This window comes from Mirounga angustirostris, unplaced genomic scaffold, assembly GCF_029215605.1.
Source record: "Mirounga angustirostris isolate CCGP_5_RB_7025 unplaced genomic scaffold, mMirAng1.0.hap1 SCAF_10, whole genome shotgun sequence".
Taxonomy (NCBI): domain Eukaryota; kingdom Metazoa; phylum Chordata; class Mammalia; order Carnivora; family Phocidae; genus Mirounga; species Mirounga angustirostris.
In genome coordinates this window covers 57,355,352-57,362,057 of record NW_026991718.1, presented here as the reverse complement: position 1 = coordinate 57,362,057, position 6,706 = coordinate 57,355,352, and positions in this window count along the sequence as shown.

Here is a 6,706-nt window from a genome sequence, read left to right as displayed (position 1 = left end):
CTCAACCTGCAGAGAGGATCCTGTTCCCATTCTACCAGAATGCATCATAACCATTCCCGTTACTAAGGACGGGGAACCAGGCCTCAGACAAAGGTCCTTTCTGCTTGTCCCCAGTAGTGTTGGGAGGAAGGCCACAGGAATCAAGCTCGAAGAGAGAGGAACATCTCTAACAGGACCTTCATATGCACCAGACTAGAAAAGAGGGAGGCTCCAGGGACTCCCTGCGTTCACGGAGTATCCTCCAAGGCTAACCTGGAACGGAACCCACTGGGCTGAGTTACTGTATGACAGCTGTTGCATGAGGAACTAGAAGTATATGACATGGCTGGCCAATGATCCTTCTCTGATCAGAATCTGAGGATAGGATTACTAATGATTCAGTCTGGGAAGGACCATCAGATATTTGACTGGGTGGTGCCATAAAGTTGGAGTAGTTTTTAAGCAGCAGTCTTCCGGGCAAAAGTGAGGTACTGATGTCATCTGCCTCTCCAAGCAAGAGCAAAACCAAGAGGGTAAAACATGGTACTTCCATCTCCCATCACTATATTCCTTTCCTTCCCTGCTTGGTGCATAGTCTGTGCTGTTACAAATGCAATGGAAGAAGGCTGTCTGTTTGTGGTATTGCTTGAGATACCAAAGAAGTACAACACTCTAACTATCCAACAGTGGGACCTTGAATAAATACACTATGCTATGTCCCCCAAAATGTAATCCTATCCAGTCTTTAAAATGATGTTGTGGAACAAAATGTAGGAATAATCACAGTAGTGGTAGCTAGTACTATAAAGTCCTAAGGCAGTGTTCTAAGTTCTTGGCAAATGTTGACTTACTTAAATATTCACAACAACTCTGTGAAGTAACTACTGTTATTCCCATTTACAAATGAGGACTCTAAAGTACGTGTTTCATTTAAAGGACATGTCCAAGGGTCACTTAGTAAGTGACAGAGCCAGGATTCAAATCTGAACAGGTTAGCTCCAGAGTCCACACTGTTAGCTGTTACATAATGACAAAGGAAAATGTTAATCATTTATCATTAAGGGAGAAAAACAAGCTAAAAAAAAGAAAAAGTTTGTGAGGTGTGATTCCAATTCTATATCAAATAGAATACGATTTTTTAAAAATCGTATGACTATATATGCAAGGAAAAATTATTATAAGGATACATGCCATAGTGTTAACAATGAGAGGTCAGAGTTTAAGCGATTCTTATCTCCTTTTTTATCATATACTATACCATCTACATTTTCTGTAGTAAACTTAGGACTTTTTTTAATGAGTAAAAAAATTTTTTTTAAATGGTTTGTTTTGGTGAAATCAGCTCAACGATCATGACCTTTATGCAAGGCCTTCTGGCGTGAAGCCACAGAAAGCAGTAACATCCTACGGAAAGCTTTCGAGGAACATGCCAACTATTTTGCCCCAGGGAACAGTGAGCTTCGTGCTCTTTAATGCAGACCCCCAGTGCAGGGGAAGTGAGCTGGGTAGAGCACTGAGCAGATGTTAGTATGTGGGAGCTTGTAGAAGCCTCAAGCTTCTCAAACCAACCTCCCTCAGCTGGTAGAGACTGAAGCTGAAGAGGTTACCCATGGGAAGTCTGAAAGTTTGTTAACTGGGAGGCCTTTTAGAAAACAGCATTAGCAAACAGTAAATCATGGAACACTACATCAAAAACTAATGATGTAATGTATGGTGATTAACATAACATAATAAAAAAAAAGAAAAAAGAAAACGGCATTAGCCTTAGGAAGCAGAACTCAGCAGGAAATTTCACAAGTCATTTTAAATTTAGCCACAGAATGGCATGTCAATAGCAAGAGAGCATTTGAACAGATTTTTATCTTCTTGTGGTCATGAAAGTTTGCTGAGAGAAAGGCCTGTGAATGCATTGCAGCAAAGATTTATTTACATAACTTGGGAGAATTCGAAATAAGCTGTGATGGAGAAGAATCTCCTGCAGACAATGGCGTGAACACTTTCCCAGGCGACGCCCTCTGACAGGGCTAGGTTACGTTCATTGCCTCGCTGTATGTGCCTGTTGAGGTAACCCAGAGTTCTTGGACTTCCAGTCCCGTCTGGATTTCCCGAGGGAAGTGTTGAAAAACCAAGAGTCTTCCACCTAGTCCCATCATGGATTCACATCATGGCTCATGTGAGACTAGAGTGTGGAGAGGGCTGGCAGTCTCTAAGCAACATGGTTTTTCAGAGCTTGACCTTTCCAATGGCTACTGCCAGGAACAGGGCCAGGGAGCCCTGCCAGGAGAGCAGCCACTCCTAGCCGCTCCCCATCCCAGCTGGGTGTCTCCCAGTAGGTGTTGCTGATTCATAGTCGTAGGCCTCTCTCTGGCTCACTGATGATGTATTACGCATAGAGGGCAGTTCACAGCAGGGTTCTTAATGAGTTCTGGACCGGTAATACCGCGCGGATATTAAAGAAACTGTGTGAATGTCCTGGATTGCATTAGGGAAGCAAATTTACGTTCTTTCACAGAATGTCACAATTTTAGCTGCCTTCCCAAGCAATTTTCAGGACTCAAGCAGTCCTGTGTACAGACCAAATACATACCCAAGTATATAAACTAAAAGGAATTATGTGATAAGAGTTGCTGGATTTACAAAGAAAGAACTGAAAGGATTCAAAGGGAAGGTTGTTTCCAGCTGAGGTAGTAAACAAAGCATTCTTTGAGGAGGCGGCCTTTGAGCTCTGCCTCAAAGATGGGCCCATATAGGAAAGGAGGCAGGGGAGAGGGATACCCTGACAGAAGGAAATGTCTGAACCAAAGTTTGGAGCTGTGAAACAATGAGTCATAGTACAGCAAAGTGAGAAGAGGTCCTGTCTCCTAGAACAGAGGTGTCCTGTAGCAAGCCAAGAACTGAGAAAAGAACCATATTCCATTAAATCCAAGATGCCAAGACTGCCATCAATCATAAGATGCACTCTGATTTCAGAATGTTTTAATATATTTTTTTATATTTAAAAATATGTCATAGAGGGATGCCTTGGTGGCTCAGTCGGTTAAGCATCTGTCTTCGGCTCAGGTCATGATCCCAGGGTCCTGGGATCAAGTCCCACACTGGCCTCCCTGCTCGGCAGGGAGCCTGTTTCTCCCTCTGCCTGCCCCTCCTCCTGCTTGTGCTCTCTCTCTCTGACAAATAAATAAATAAAATCTTTAAAAAAATATATGTCTTAGAATTGATGAAACACAGTTAGCTGGGCTCATATTATAGAAGGCCTTGAAAATCAGTTAAGAAGGACAGATGGATGGTAATAAATGGGAAGCCCTGAGCAGGGATGTGATATTATGTTCTATGAAGATTGTGTTAATTGCTCGGTAAGGCCAAGGTAGGATATGTTGTGTTAGAGCTACTGTATTCGTACAGACCAAGGGAACTAGAGGGGCAGAAGTGGGAATCAAAGTGGTCAGACACAAGAAATATTTCCAAGGAAAAATCTGACTCATTTACACTGACATGGTAAATGAGAGGGGATTCAAAGATAAATTCCAGATGGGTAATGAGGAAGAATACGGTAGGCCTGTCACATTTTATGTTTCCAACTTATGTTTTCTTCTTGCATATTTCCTCCTTTCATGATTTTTCCTAGATGGTAGAATTTTGTTATTCTTTTTCTCCTCTCTCTAGTGTTTAATAAGTTTTAATTCTCATCTTTATATGGCTAATGATTACCCTTACATATTTAAGCCTACATTTTCATATTAACAAAAATTAACAGGTGCTCATTATCAAACAGAATGGAAGATTTACCTGCCTTCCTCTCATCATTCTCATCCTCGTTCCCACCCCCTTCAGGCTTTGTTGGTATTATCACATTTGGAATTGTATTTCTGGGCTAGAGTCGTATCTAGTCATGAGTGCCATTTGATTATGCTATGCAAAATACTCCCCCTAAAATAGGATCAATATCAAACCGCTAAAAATATATTAAAAGTTATGGAAACTTGTATTCCAAGGCCCACTAGGAATTTCAGTTTATGGTCTATGTCATGTTAATTTCTAATAATTAGTAACGACTTCTAAATTGTTTTAATTTTCGATACTGCTATAATTTCTATTTCTCTAAATTTTATTTTAGTTTTATTGTTCTTCAAGATCTCATGATTTAGTATATTTCCTATTCTTATCTGAGTTTGCATGCTTCTAGAATGAGGTATGCAGCTTTACTTGCTGCACCTTAAGGAAATCATGAGGGATATTTAGAAGACAGAAAAATACAATAAAGTATTTGAAGAGAAAGGGCTGCTGCTGAGTAGGGACCAGCAAAAATGATCAGGTGTCTTAGGTTTGGGAGAGCAGTGATTTAGAGGGCATATGGTTAAGGCTTTTAAAATCAAGAGGCAAAAATCATGTGAATCTATTGATAGAATCCTTACACTAACACTAGAGCATGTCATGAAACTTTTAAGAAATGAATTTAGAGAAAAAAAAATTAAGGCATTTTAAAATAGGTAATTTTGTCCCTTCAGGTCTAATTTTTGTCCATCTCTGCCCTGCTCTGGGGCTGGGAGGCTGACCTTTATGGACTGCAACAACAAACTCCCTTGCCTTTTGGCTGGGGCTGGCTTTGGTGAGTGAGGTGGTGTTGAGAGGCACTGTGGCAGGAGACTGGAAGATGGAGAAGAGTGAGGTTAGGCTATTTATTGCCCATCCTCCTTGCCCCCTCTACCAGTGTGTTCAAGGCTACCACTCTGGTTCAGCAGCTCTCTCCATATTCTTTCTGGGTTCTAGGGAAGACATTCTCCCTTTCTCACTTCAAATTTATGGGCAGCAATAGCTCTTCATTGTTGTTAACCCCAGACACTGCATTAACCCCTGCTGATTTCTATAAACCCTGCTCATCCCTTGTGAGTGGTGCCTTTACTAACTTCCCTCGATTACCTTCATGGAGTACATCGTCCATTTCCAGACCCAGGCTGAACCCTGAGTGTTGCATGAATGCACCTAGAGATCCCTGTACCTAAGAAATTATACAAGAGACTACCCCTGACTTTGTGAAATGGGCCAATAGTATAGCACTTTGAATTATTGGGTCCAAGGGGCACCTCTTGGGTTCAATGGTTGGGTTGAAGTAGGTTTTTTCTTTTAGAAAATGGATGTTCCCACTAGAAATCATCCTGGGAACTGGAGAATCCCCATGTAAGAAAGAAACTGAAGGAAAGACTTCCGCTTCTCTCTGGATTAGAGATCCATTTGGTCCTGGACTTGGAGGTACGGAGAGGCTTTGAGCAGGCTCATGCCAGCAGTGAGCTCTCCCCAGGGTGGCAGCAACATCAAGCTTCTGTGATTGTTGGGAATGGCAGTGGACACCAGCAGCTCAGAGACAGAAATAACCAGCATCTGAGGGCCTGGGGTGAGGAACCCCTGGCCGGCAAAGGCATTGTATCTGCATTCTGGCCCCACCAAAAAGTAGGAAGCATTATCAAGATGCTTCCTTTGGCTCAGAGGAAAAGAGTTTCTCTTTACTGAAGCTAAGGGGGAGGGCAACAGTGGGGAAAAACTGAGCCCATGACAGCCGGACTTTCCTGAAGTGCAAAGCAGTATATTGAGGAGGCCAGAGGGGATACACAGGAAAGCTCTATTTTAGAGTTTTACATATAAGGAGTACCAATAAACTTTCAGATATAGTTAAAAGCACTTTGAGACAGGTGACTTTGTATCAAAAGGGCTGGTAGGATAGAATGCTGTCATAGTTTGGGCATAAAATGGAAGGACACTTTCCACTGTAGTCATTCACTGGGTAGCTAGGGACACATCAATTAATTTTCTCTGTACTGGAGATAGGAATAGTTCTCGGAGCTTTCACAAAGTAGATGTGACACCCTGGTTCCTATTTTGGTTTAATGGACTTCAGATCTCACTAGGGGCCAAACCAGCTCTCATTAGTCATATGAGACTTGTACATTTACCAAGAACTTGCCCTGGCAAGAAGGTAGGGTCTTATGTGCCAGCTGAAAGGACATCACCTGATGATCTCTAATATAATGTGGAGCCTGGGACTCAGTTTAAGCAGTGCACCGAGGCATCATCCAAAAATATTGCTGTGAGTTATTACATAGGATCGAATGTTTCTCGAGATTTAAAAAAAAATATCAAGTAGCTTAAAATATTAAGAATTTTGTAATAGCTCAAGAAGATAAATTGCTGAAAAATGACTGAGAAATTGCTGAGAAACTGATTCTCGTACAATGATTTCTCCCATTCTTGGAAAACGTTAATCAAACTTGAGGGGTCTAACTAGCTTAAAATTTTAACATAAATTCTTCTGTGAGCCAAAATCTGTATATTATTGAAGCCTGAAGCATCAGGCTCTCTCCTGGCTGCTACCACCAATTATTCAAAAATCCCACTGTAGGGATATTTGGTTTCACAGGCATACTCATTACTCTCTTCTCGGGAAATTGTGAGCCTTCCTCAAGGAGGGCTTTTTCTGGATGAGGGAAGGAGAGACCCCACGTGGCCTCTTCTCCCTAATCTGTTCCTTTGTCATCTGACCAGAGTGCATCTGCAGAACCCCAAGCTGCCCTGCTTCCCTGTCCCCTTTTGACCTTTTTACTTAAAGTTCAAGTAATCTCCAAGAGCATGTGACTCAGGCTGCGTAATGTCAGGGATCAGGCTGAACTATTACAGACACAGTGGGTTAGCAGCCAAGGAGCAGTTCCTCTGACTTGGGCTGCCCAGAGTTTTCTGA